Source organism: Diceros bicornis, chromosome 12 (assembly GCF_020826845.1).
Source record: "Diceros bicornis minor isolate mBicDic1 chromosome 12, mDicBic1.mat.cur, whole genome shotgun sequence".
Taxonomy (NCBI): domain Eukaryota; kingdom Metazoa; phylum Chordata; class Mammalia; order Perissodactyla; family Rhinocerotidae; genus Diceros; species Diceros bicornis.
The window spans coordinates 35,963,907-35,976,104 of record NC_080751.1 but is presented as its reverse complement, the minus strand read 5'-3'; positions in this window follow the sequence as shown (position 1 = coordinate 35,976,104).

Below are 12,198 nucleotides of genomic sequence, written 5' to 3'. Positions count from 1 at the left end.
TGCTCTTGAATTGAAAGAATTAACATAGTTAAAATGTCCATACTTCCTAAAGCAATCTATAGATTCAATGCAATCCCTATCAAATTTCCAACAACATTTTTCACAGAAATAGAACAAAGAATCCTAAAATTTATATGGAACAACAAAAGACCCCGAATAGCTGAAGAAATCCTGAGAAAAAAGAACAAAGCTGGAGGTATCACACTCCCTGATTTCAAAGTATACTACAAAGCTATAGTAACCAAAACAGCATGGTACTGGCACAAAAACAGACACACAGATCAATGGAATAGAATCGAAAACCCAGAAATAAATCCACACATCTATGGACAGCTAATCTTTGACAAAGGAGCCAAGAACATACAATGGGGAAAAGAAAGTCTCTTCAACAAATGGTGTTGGGAAAACTGGATAGCCACATGCAAAAAAAATGCAAGTAGACCCTTACCTTACACCATACACAAAAAATTAACTCCAAATGGATTAAAGACTTGAATGTAAGACCTAAAACTATGAAACTTCTAGAAAAAAACATAGGCAGTACACTCTTCGCCATCAGTCTTAGCAACATATTTTCAAGCACCATGTCTGACCGGGAAAGAGAAACAATAGAAAAAATAAACAAATGGGACTACATCAAACTAAAAAGCTTCTGCACAGCAAAGGAAACCATCAACAAAACAAAAAGACAACCTAACAATTGGGAGAAGATATTTGCAAACCATACATCTGATAAGGGCTTAATCTCCAAAATTATATAAAGAACTCATGCATGTCAACACCAAAAAAACTAACAACCAAATCAAAAAATGGGCAAAAGACCTGAACGGACATTTCTCCAAAGAAGATATACAGATGGCCAACAGACATATGAAAAGATGTTCAAAGTCATTAACTATCAGGGAAATGCAAATCAAAACTACAATGAGATATCACCTCACACCCGTCAGAATGGCTATAATTAACAAGACAGGAAACAACATGTTTTGGAGAGGATGTGGAGAGAAAGGAACTCTCATACACTGCCGGTGGAAGTGCAAACTGGTGCAGCCACTATGGAAAACAGTATGGAGATTCCTCAAAAATCAAGGATAGAACTACCATATGATCCAGCTTTCCGCTGCTGGGTATTTATCCAAAGAACTTGAAAACACCAATGCGTAAAGATACATGCACCCCTGTGTTCATTGCAGCATTATTCACAATAGCCAAGACTTGGAAGCAACCTAAGTGCCCATCAAGGGACGAATGGATAAAGAAGCTGTGGTATATATACACAATGGAATACTACGCAGCCATAAGAAACGATGAAATCCAGCCATTTGTGACAATATGGATGGACATTGAGGTATTATGCAAAGTGAAATAAGTCAGAGGGAGAAGGTCAAATACCTCATCACTCATTAAGTAGTAGATAATAACAACAACAAACAAACACATAGAGACAGAGATTGGATTGGTGGTTACCAGAGGGGAAGGGGGGAGGGAGGAGGGCGAAAGGGATAATTCAGCACATGTGTGTGTTGATGGGCTGTAATTAGTATTTGGGTGGTCAACATGATGTAATCTATGCAGAAATAGAAGTATAATGATGTACACCTGAAATTTATACAATGTTATCAACCAATGTTACCGCAATACACAACAACAACAAAAAAAGTTCAATTTTGAAATAAGATAATGTAGATCAAGGCATAACAGAGTGAGTAATTTGAAGTCCCATATACCTGGGTCTCAATGAGTTCTGCCATGCCCTAGTTGTTTTATTGTGAGCAAGTGAATTAACTGCTTTATACCTCAGTTTGCTGCTCTATAAAGTGGGGATATTATGAACTACTTCACGATAGTTTTTTAAAGACAGTGTCTGATGTAGAGTGTAAATATGAGCACTCTTCCTTTCCTTTTGATGATTGTTTTCTAAACAAGGTGAGGGAGGAGAAAGGCAAGGGAGGAGGTAGAAGAATTTGACCTAAGGGACTCCGGTGGAGAAACAGGGTTCCATTTCCTGAAATGTGGTGTGCACTTCTAGGAGTTTAATATGTGATATTTTTATAATATCTGTCAGACTCTGGCCTTTTCAAGCCAAATCAAAGCATCCCTTTGGTATTCTTGGAAATAGAATTTTTCTCCCATTTAGGAAACAGCCGTGGACCATTTCAGCACAACAACAAGTAGAGAGTCACAGCAAGCCTTTCTCTGAGAGTAGAGCATGGTGGAGTGGCTCTTTATTTTACACTTTAAGGTGTGAAGTAGTCTTTGTAAGAGTCACTGCTGTTACTGGCTGCACTACTGGAAGGCAAGCTGCTTTCAAATGGTTTTACTTGGACAGATTCCTAGCATTGTTCCTCAAAGGGTACCACCAAGAAATCCATAGCTAATAAGGCCTTACCATGATGAAAAAGAACACAGACAGCTGGAAATCACTTTACTCTGAGCTGCTTACCTCATCTCAGAGCACAGAGCTTTTAAAACAAGGCGCATACTTCCAACCACAGGATGACAAGGGATTTTGATTCAGGTCAGTGCTTGCTTTCCTCTATACCTTATTAAGAAACAGAATATGGAGGTTACCATTTGTTAACCACTAGGTGATCAGGGCATCTTGCCGAGGGAAAAGGGCTTGTGGCTCTACAATTATTCATTTGCCAAGGCTGCTGTGATTCTATGGACTATTTCAGTTTCCTGAAAATTTTCTACTTCTGAATGCCTTCTTCTTCTGGAATGTATATTATTATGTCCCCTACTCCTACTCTTAAATATACACAGGGCATCTCTGTAGACATATGTTCTTTGGAGAAATGGTTTGAAATGGTCCATCTCTTAGAGCCTTACTGTCTTGTTAACATACATTACCATGCTGTGTGCCTGCACTCTGTTCTGGTCCTCTAATGAGCTCTACAGTCCAGTTCCACTTTTCTCAAACATAGTGGAGGGACACCTGTATCAGAATCATCAGAGTGCTTATTAAAATACAAATTTATAGACCACACCCTAGCTATTTGCATTATAACCCCATTTCCAAAAGAAGAAACCATGCATCCAATGCTTGGAGATAGTCCCTCTTTAAATCAAACTAGAGTCCTTCTGAGAAAACTTAACAACCTGTCTAAGTGGACCTCCAGAGGGCTGGAAGGAGTTACCAGGGGTAGTTAGGAATGGTCTCTCAGTAGTAGCTGACACGAAATGTATATGTACGTGTAGGTTCATGTATTATTTAGGACAGTCTGATCACAAGAAACATCCTTGACATTAATGCAGAATGCTACTTTGACTTATGTTGAAAATCTCATGGGCACAAAAAGAATGATGTGCATGCCAAAGCCAATTTCCCATTGCCTTTTAGCAATGATTGTGTTAATATGGTAAAAGGGACCCAGCATTCCACAAGAAGCAAATAAATAAGATTCTAATTATAACTTTTCTTGATAGACTGATTATACAGAAATTTTGTTGGCCATTCATGTGTAACAGTCAAGAATGAGTATATCTTCACGGCCTAGCTTGCTCTTAATTCCATTAAAGACTGCCATTGGAGATTCTCTAGCAAATTAGAAGTTAAGCTTTTGCATCTATTTGCTCAACCAGCTGTCCTGGAGAAAGCATCAGAAAGGGAGGTGGACCTTTTGGTGAGATAGGGATAATGCTTGCAATTTTAGGTTTCACACAAATATTCCAGAACAATGTTGCCCAACATAGTAAACATTAGCTACAAATGGCTATTTAAATATAAATTAATTAAACTTAGGATAAAAAATTCAGTTTCTCAGTAGCACTAGACACATTTCAAATGCTCAGTAGCCATATGTAGATAGTGGCTCTGTCTTGGACAGTCTCCCTCATTACAGAAAGTTCATATAGACAGCTCTATTTCAAATGATTTTCTAAGTCAATATGAATCTTCTTCAGGAAAATAACCTAAAAGTACAATAGGGCAAGGATTTACTTATTGTTTGTTTAATGAATCAACTAGAGCAGTATAAGAAGAATTCATCTTAAGAATTAGCTATCCTTAGGCGGGAGTAGAGCAGAGGAGGGAGGCATGTAACTCTAAAAAACTCATTAATAACTGACACATATACAGAGCATCAAGAAGAATCTCATGCATCTCTCCAAAACCTTATTTCAAGAAAAGGCATCAGCATACAACTAGGAACAGAAGTTGAATATTAAAGATTTATGCAACTTTGGGTCTCAGAATGTAAAGAGCAAAGATGGATTTTTCAATTCTCAACCACTTTTACTTCACAGTTTTTTCTTCCATATTCCCCTTGTGAAATTTCCACTTTCTGTTCTCCAAATCCATATATTTTTTTTCCTGTTTCTAAGCCTTTATTTACATCTTCTCTTAACGTTTATAACTGCGAGGTCCATTTTCTCTATGAGTCCTGTCCTTAAAACCTTTACCCATAGTGATCTATTTTTGTTGTTAGTGTCGTTGAGCCAATTCCAACTCCCAACAACCCTGTGTACAGCAGAGCAGATCCCTGCCTGGTCTTTTTGCGCCATCCTCTTACCTTCCCACTCTATACCAGACAATGCCCTGCTGCTATTCATAGGGTTTTCACGGCCAACTTTTGCAAAAGTGGGTGGCCAGGTTCTTCTTTCTAGTCTGTGTTAGTCTGGAAGCTACGCTGAAAACTGTCCACCATGGGTGACCCTGCTGGTATTTGAAATACTGGTAACATAACTTTCAGCATCACAGCAACACACAGCAACAGATGGTGGTGTGGTTCCCTGACCAGGCTGTGGCAGTGAGAGCACCAAATCTTAACCACTAGACCACCAGGGCTGGCTATATTATTTTACCTTTATGAATTAATTTATTCACTTATTAATAAACATTTATTTAAAACCTACTAAGTGTCATCACCTCGTGAGAGACAACACTTTCAGTCAAGAAGCCTATAGACTAGTGTAGGCAATAGAGAACTAAACAGCTGATTTGAATATTCAATTGTGTTCTATGATATATGACTCAAAAAATACTAGGAGAGCATAGAAGCTGGGGAAGCCAGAGCAGCTTCCATGCAGAAATGGGCTGTTTGAGTTGAGTTTTGAAGGCGGAAAGTACTACAGACAGAGAGATTGTCATGCACAAATGCATGGAGGCATGAAAGAGCACGGCAGGACCATTGGTGTCATGGAGTAGACATGATGGAGCTGGAGTGATGAGCGTCCAGCAGAACATAATGGGCTTGTGAGTCTAACTAAGGAGTGTGAATTCAAAGTTGTGAGAAGACAGAAAAGACTATAAAAATTACATTACAAAATATGTCCTATATACTGCTGTGCATCTTAGTTTAAGGTCAGAAACCCATTTCTGAAAATGAGATGTTCTGGGTAGAAAATTTATCTGGAGCCTATTTCCCATTATTTTATATGTGAAAATTTATGTCACTACACATTAACGTCAAACTCTTACCCAATTTCCTAAAACACATATGTACTATAGATACCTATATGTAAGCAAACTATGTGCCTATTTGAACTTATTTAACATCATACTCAACTCTGAAAAACTGAAAGCTTTTCCCCTAAGATTAGGAACAAGACAAGGATGCCCACTCTCACTACTTTTACAGTCATGGAAGTCCTATCCAGAGCAGTAAGGCAAGAAAAAGAAAAAGCATCTGAATCAGAAAGAAAGAATAAGTAAAACTGTCTCTATTTGTAGATGACAGGATATTATACATAGAAAACCCTAAAGACTCTACCAAAACACTGTTGGAACTATTGCAAATTCGGCAAAGTTGCAGGATACAAAATCAATATACAAAACTCAGTTGTGTTTCTATATACTAATAACAAACTATCAGAAAGACAAATTAAGAAAACAATCCCATTTACAATAGCATTAAAAAGAATAAAATACCTAGGAACAAATTTAACCAAAGAAGTAAAAGACCTGAACACTGAAAACTATAAGATACTGATGAAAGAAATTGACGACACAAATAATTGGAAAGCTATTCTGTGCTCATGGATTGAAAGAAATAATATTTTTAAAAAGTCTGTACTACCCAAAGTGATCTACAGTTTCAGTGCAATCCCTATCAAAATTCCAATGGCATTTTTCATAGAAATAGAACAAACAATCCTGAAATATGGAACTGTAAAAGACCCTGAAGAGCCAAAGCAATCTTGAGAAAGAACAAAGCTGGAGGCATCACACTTCCTAATTTCAAAGTATATTACAAAGCTATAGTAATCAAAATAGTGTGGTATTGGCATAAATACACACACATAGATCAATGAAACAGAATAGAAAGCCCAGAAATAAACCCACGCATATATGGTCAATTAATTTACAACAAAGGAGCCCGAGAATATACTATGGGGAAAGGATAGTCTCTTCAATAGACAGTGTTGAGAAACTGGACAGCCACATACAAAAGAAAAACTGTGCCAACATCTTATGCCATACACAAAAATTGACTCAAAATGGATTAAAGATGAGTGTTTCATATGTTTTTAATTTGAGAATCTGAAGTCTTTATAAGTCTGAGTTTAACTGTTTGCTTTTCTTTTGATTTTCATTTATCATAGATTAATTCCTTCTGTTTTTGTTTGTTTTTATTCAGGTCATATTGGCTTATAACATTGTGTAAATTTCATGTGTACGTCATTATATATCAGTTTCTGTATAGACTGCATTGTGATCACCACCAATAGTCTAGTTTTTATCCGGCACCATACATGTGTGTCTCTTTACCCCTTTTGCCCTCCCCCCACCTCTTTCCCTTCTGGTAAGCACTAATCTGTTCTCCTTATCCATGTGTTTGTTTATTTTCCATATAAGAGTAAAACCATATGGTGTTTATCTGTCTCTGTCTGGCTTATTTTGCTTAGCATGATACCCTCAAGGTCCATCTATGCTGTCGCAAATGTCACAATTTTGTCTTTCTTATGGCTGAGTAGTATTCCACTGTATATATGTATACCCCATCTTCTTTATCCATTCATCAGTTGATGGGCATTTGGGTTGCTTCTACATCTTGGCTATTGTGAATAATGCTGCAATGAACATAGAGGATGCATAAACCTCTTTGAATTGTTGATTTCATGTCTTTTAGATAAATACCCAGTAGTGGGACAGCTGGATCATATGGTATTTCTATTTTTAATTTTTTGAGAAATCTCCATACTGGTTTCCATAGTGGTTGCACCAGTTTGCATTCCCACCAGCAGTGTATGAGGGTTCTCTTTTCTCTACATCCTCTCCAACATTTGTCATTTCTTGTCTTGTTAACTATAGTCATTCTGATGGGTTTAAGGTCATATCTCATTGTAGTTTTGATTTGCATTTCCATAATAATTAGTGATGTTGAACATCTTTTCATGTGCCTGTTGGCCATCCATATATCTTCTTTGGAAACATGTTTGTTCATATCCTCTGCCCATTTATTGATTGGGTTGTTTGTTTTTTGTTGTTGAGTTGTATGAGTTCTTTGTATATTTTGGAGATGAACCTCTTGTTGGATATATTATTTGCAAATATTTTCTCCCAATTGGTGGGTTGTCTTTTCATTTTGTTCATGGTTTCCTTTGCCTTGCAGAAGCTTTTTAACCTAATGTAGTCCCATTTGTTTATTTTTTCTTTTGTTTCCCTTGCCTGAGTAGTCATGGTATTCAAAAAGATACTGTTAGGACTGATGTCAAAGAGCATACTCCCTGTATTTTCTTCTACGAGTTTTCTGGTTTCAGGTCTTACATTCATGTCTTTAATCCATGTGTAGTTAATTTTTCTGTGTGGTGTAAGATAATGGTCTATTTTCATTCTTTTGCACATGGCTGTCCAGTTTTCCCAACACTGTTTATTGAAGAGAATTTCCTTTCTCCATTGTATGTTCTTGGCTCCTTTGTCAAAGAATAGCTGTCCATATACATGTGGCTTTATTTCTGGGCTTTCAATTCTGTTCCATTGATCTGTGTGTCTTTCTGCCAGTACCGTGCTGTTTTGATTACTATAGCTTCGTAGCATATATATATGCATATTTTTTTGGTGAGGAAGATTAGCCCTGAGCTAACATCCAATGCCCATCCTTCTCTTTTTGCTGAGGAAGATTGGCCCTGGGCTAGCATCCGTGCCCATCTTCCTCTACTTTATGTGGAACGCTGCCACAACATGGCTTGACAAACGGTGCATCGGTGCGCGCCCAGGATCCAAACCTGCGAACCCGGGGCCACTGCTGCAGTGGAGCGCACACACTTAACCACTTACACCACCGGGCCAGCGCCTAGCTTTGTAGTATATTTTTAAGTTAGGAATTGTGATACCTCCAGCTTTATTCTTTTTTCTCAGGATTGCTCTGGCTATTTTTGTTGTTCGATATCAATTTTAGGATTCTTTGTTCTATTTCCGTGAAGAATGTCATTGGGATTCTGATTGGGATTGCATTGAATCTGTACATTGCTTTAAGTAGTATGGCATTTTAATTATGTTTATTCTTCCAATCCATAAGCATGGAATATCTTTCCATTTCTTTATATCTTCTTCAATTTCTTTCAATAATGTTTCACTTTTCAGTGTATAGGTTTTTCACCTCCTTGGTTAAAATTATTCCTAGATATTTTAATCTTTTTGTTGTGATTGTAAATGGGATTGTATTCTTGACATCTCTTTCTACTAGTTTGTTATTAATTTATAGATATGCAACCGATTTTTGTAAGTTGATTTCGTACCCTGCAACTTTGCTGTAGTTGTTGATTATTTCTAATAACTTTCTAGTGGATTCTTTAGAGTTTTCTATGTATAAAATCATGTCATTTGCAAACAGTGAAAGTTTTATTTCCTCATTTCCAATGTGAATCCCTTTTATTGCTTTTTCTTACCTAATTGCTCTGGCCAAAACTTCCAGTACTATGTTGAATAAGAGTGGCAAGAGTGAACATCCTTGTCTTGTTCCTGTTCTCAGAGGAATGGCTTTCAGTTTTTCACCATTAAGTATGAGGTTGCCTATAGGTTTGTCATATATGACCTTTATTATGTTGAGGTACTTTCCTTCTATACTCATTTTATTGAGATTTTTAATCATATCTTGTCAAATGCTTTCTCTGTATCTATTGAAATGGTCATGTGATTTTTTTATTCCTCATTTTGTTAATGTGATGTATCACATTGATTGGTTTGCAAATATTGAACCATCCCTGCATCCCTGGAATAAATCCCACTTGATCATGGTGTATGATCCTTTTAATGTATTGTAGTATTTGATTTGCTAATATTTTGTTGAGGATTTTTGCATCTATGTTCATCAGTGATATTGGCCTGTAATTTTCTTTTTTTTGTCTTGTCCTTATCTGGTTTTGGTATCAGGGTAATGTCAGCCTTGTAGAATGAGGTAGGAAGTGTCCTGTCTTCTTCAATACCTCAGAATCGTTTGAGATAGGTATTAAATCTTCTTTGAATGTTTGGTAAAAGTCAGTAGAGAAGCCGTCTTGCCCTGGACTTTTGTTTTTTGGGAAGTTTTTGATTACTGTTTCAATCTCTTTACTTGTCATTGGTCTAGTCAGATTCTCTATTTCTTCTTGTGTCAGTTTTGGGAGGTTGTATGAGGGTGTAAGAATGTATCCATTTCTTCTAGGTTATCCAATTTGTTGGCGTGTAGCTTTTCATAGTATTCTCTTATAATCCTTTGTATTTATGTGGTATCTGTCGTAATTTCTCCTCTTTCATTTTATTTGAATCTTCTCTCTTTTCTTCTTACTGAGTCTGGCTAAGGGCTGGTCCATTTTGTTTATCTTCTCAAAGAACCATCTCTTAATTTTGTTGATCCTTTCTGCTGTTTTTTTAGTCTCTGTTTCATTTATTTCTTCTCTGATTTTTACTATTTTCCTCCTTCTACTGACTTTGCACTTTGTTCTTCTTTTTCTAGTTTTTTTAGGTGTAGTTTAAGATTACTTATTTGATATTTTACTTGTTTGTTGACATAAGCTTGTATTGCTATCATTTCCCTTTTAGTACCACTTTTGCTGCATTCCATAAGAGTTTATGTGTTGTGTTTTCATTTTCATTTGTCTCCAGGTATTTTTTAATTTCTCCTTTGATTTCTTCATTGCTCTATTTGTTGTTCGGTAGCATATTGATTAGTGTCCACATGTTTGTGACTTTCCTAGTTTTTTCTGGTAGTTGATTCCTAGTTTCATAGCATTGTGGTTGGAAAAGATGCTTGGTATGATTTCAATCTTCTTAAATTTATTGTGGCTTGCCTTATTTCCTAACATATGGTCTATCTTTGAGAATGTTCTATGTGCACTTGAGAAGAATGTGTATTCTGCTGTTTGGGATGGAATGTTCTCTATAGATCTATTAAGTCCATGTGGTCTAGTGTTTCATTTAAGGCTACTGTTTCCTTGTTGACTTTCGTCTGGATGACCTATTCATTGATGTAAGTGGGGTGTTGAGGTCCCCTACTATTATTACGTTGCTGTCAATTTCTCCCTTTAGGTCTGTTAACAGTTGCTTTGTATACTTTGGTGCTCCTGTGTTAGGTGCACATAAATTAATAAGTACTATGTCTTCTTTGTGGAAAGTCCTTTTTATCATTATATAACGCCCATCTTTTTTTTATAATTGTTTTTTTTCCTAAAACTTTACCTATGAAATTTCTTTGAGAACTGAGTTTTAAATGTGTGTTCTTCTAAAGAGAATTGGCATTGATTCTTCCATGTACCATGATGCTACTAACCTGAGATTGCTATAAATTAAGTTGTGGGGATGTGTTAGACTATACAAGTTATGTGAGTAATATGCCGTATCCCTATTAGAGCTAGTTTGTGATTACAAATTCACAGAGAGGACGTATTTTATTTTCTTCCAAACATAGCCAAGGTCAAGATAAGCATTTCTTGTCATATTCCTATTGGGTATAAGGTTTTTTTGTTTGTTTTGTTTTTTTAATTGTGTTGGTTTGGTTTTGTCTTGTAATTCTTCCCTTTCACTACCACTGTTCCCATAGTAAATGAGAGGAGGTCATGTCTCTATGTGGGATTCTCTGATCTGATGTTTCACTTTGCTCAGGCCCTAGACTGGGTCTCCTATTGCCTGTGCAGCCCCTTAATCTGACACTTGGAAGATCTAGGTCACCAGGGATTAGAAGATAACCCCAGGGCCTGCTTCTGTGCTGTCTTATATTCCTAGAGTCATGTTTTCTCATTGATTTGGTTTTGGAAGATTTTTTATTGCTTTGTTTCCTCTCATCTATATGTTTAAAAGATTTTTTAAGCACTTCATCCAACTCTGTTTTTGTTATTAACCATATGGGTCTTTAAAGATTTCTAATGTGACATGTTGCTGGAAACAAATGATTTGTAAGCATGAGTAAAACATGATCAGATGTTCACTTTAGAAAAATCACCAAGGTAGAATTGGGAAAGATCATATAAAGTGTGGGAGTATGACGATAAATAAGACCACTTCTTAGGAGGCTTTTATAGAAATCAATCAAGAAATAATGAGATGCTAAACTGAAGCGATAATGGAGGGAGCACAGTGGAAGTGTTGGATACTAGAGATACACTGCGGGTGGAATAGAAAGATCTTTTCAACCTCCTCATTGTAAGAAAGTATCGATTATCTTAAATGACTATAATTTTCCACCTTTCTGTCTTGTACACTGCAGCTGTTGATAATGGCTTTCATTAAGATAGACAGACCATTTTGGGAATGTCCAGGAAAACCCTGCCCCTTGTGTACTACATAAATATTAAATATATACGGACTTTTAGAATTAGAACAGACAATCATGTATTCTACTATGCTTTTCTTACTACCTTTGTTGAGAGAGAGAGAGATCCTAAAGAAGAGATGTTCATTCATATTTCCACATGCAGCCCAGGAAAGATGGATTAACATCCCCAAGGTTTTGAGGAAGGATGAAAGACATAGCTAAGGGTGGGGTAGAAGTCTGCAAACTATGAAGCATTTACTCATAGAAGTGCTTACCAAAAAAGATGTTCACAATGTAGTGTCTCCATTAGCTTTTTTGCTTATCTCTTCCCTGTTACACACCCTATTCAGTCCAAGAGTTAATGAATGATGAAGGAATTTCTCAAATCAATGAATGCTAACAAAAGTACATTTGATATTTTACTGATGATGATGAAATAATCATTATCTGAAGGATCAACTATCTCCTAGCTGAATAAAAGCAAGAAACAATTATATAAGAAAAATTCTAGGTTGATTCCCACTTTTTT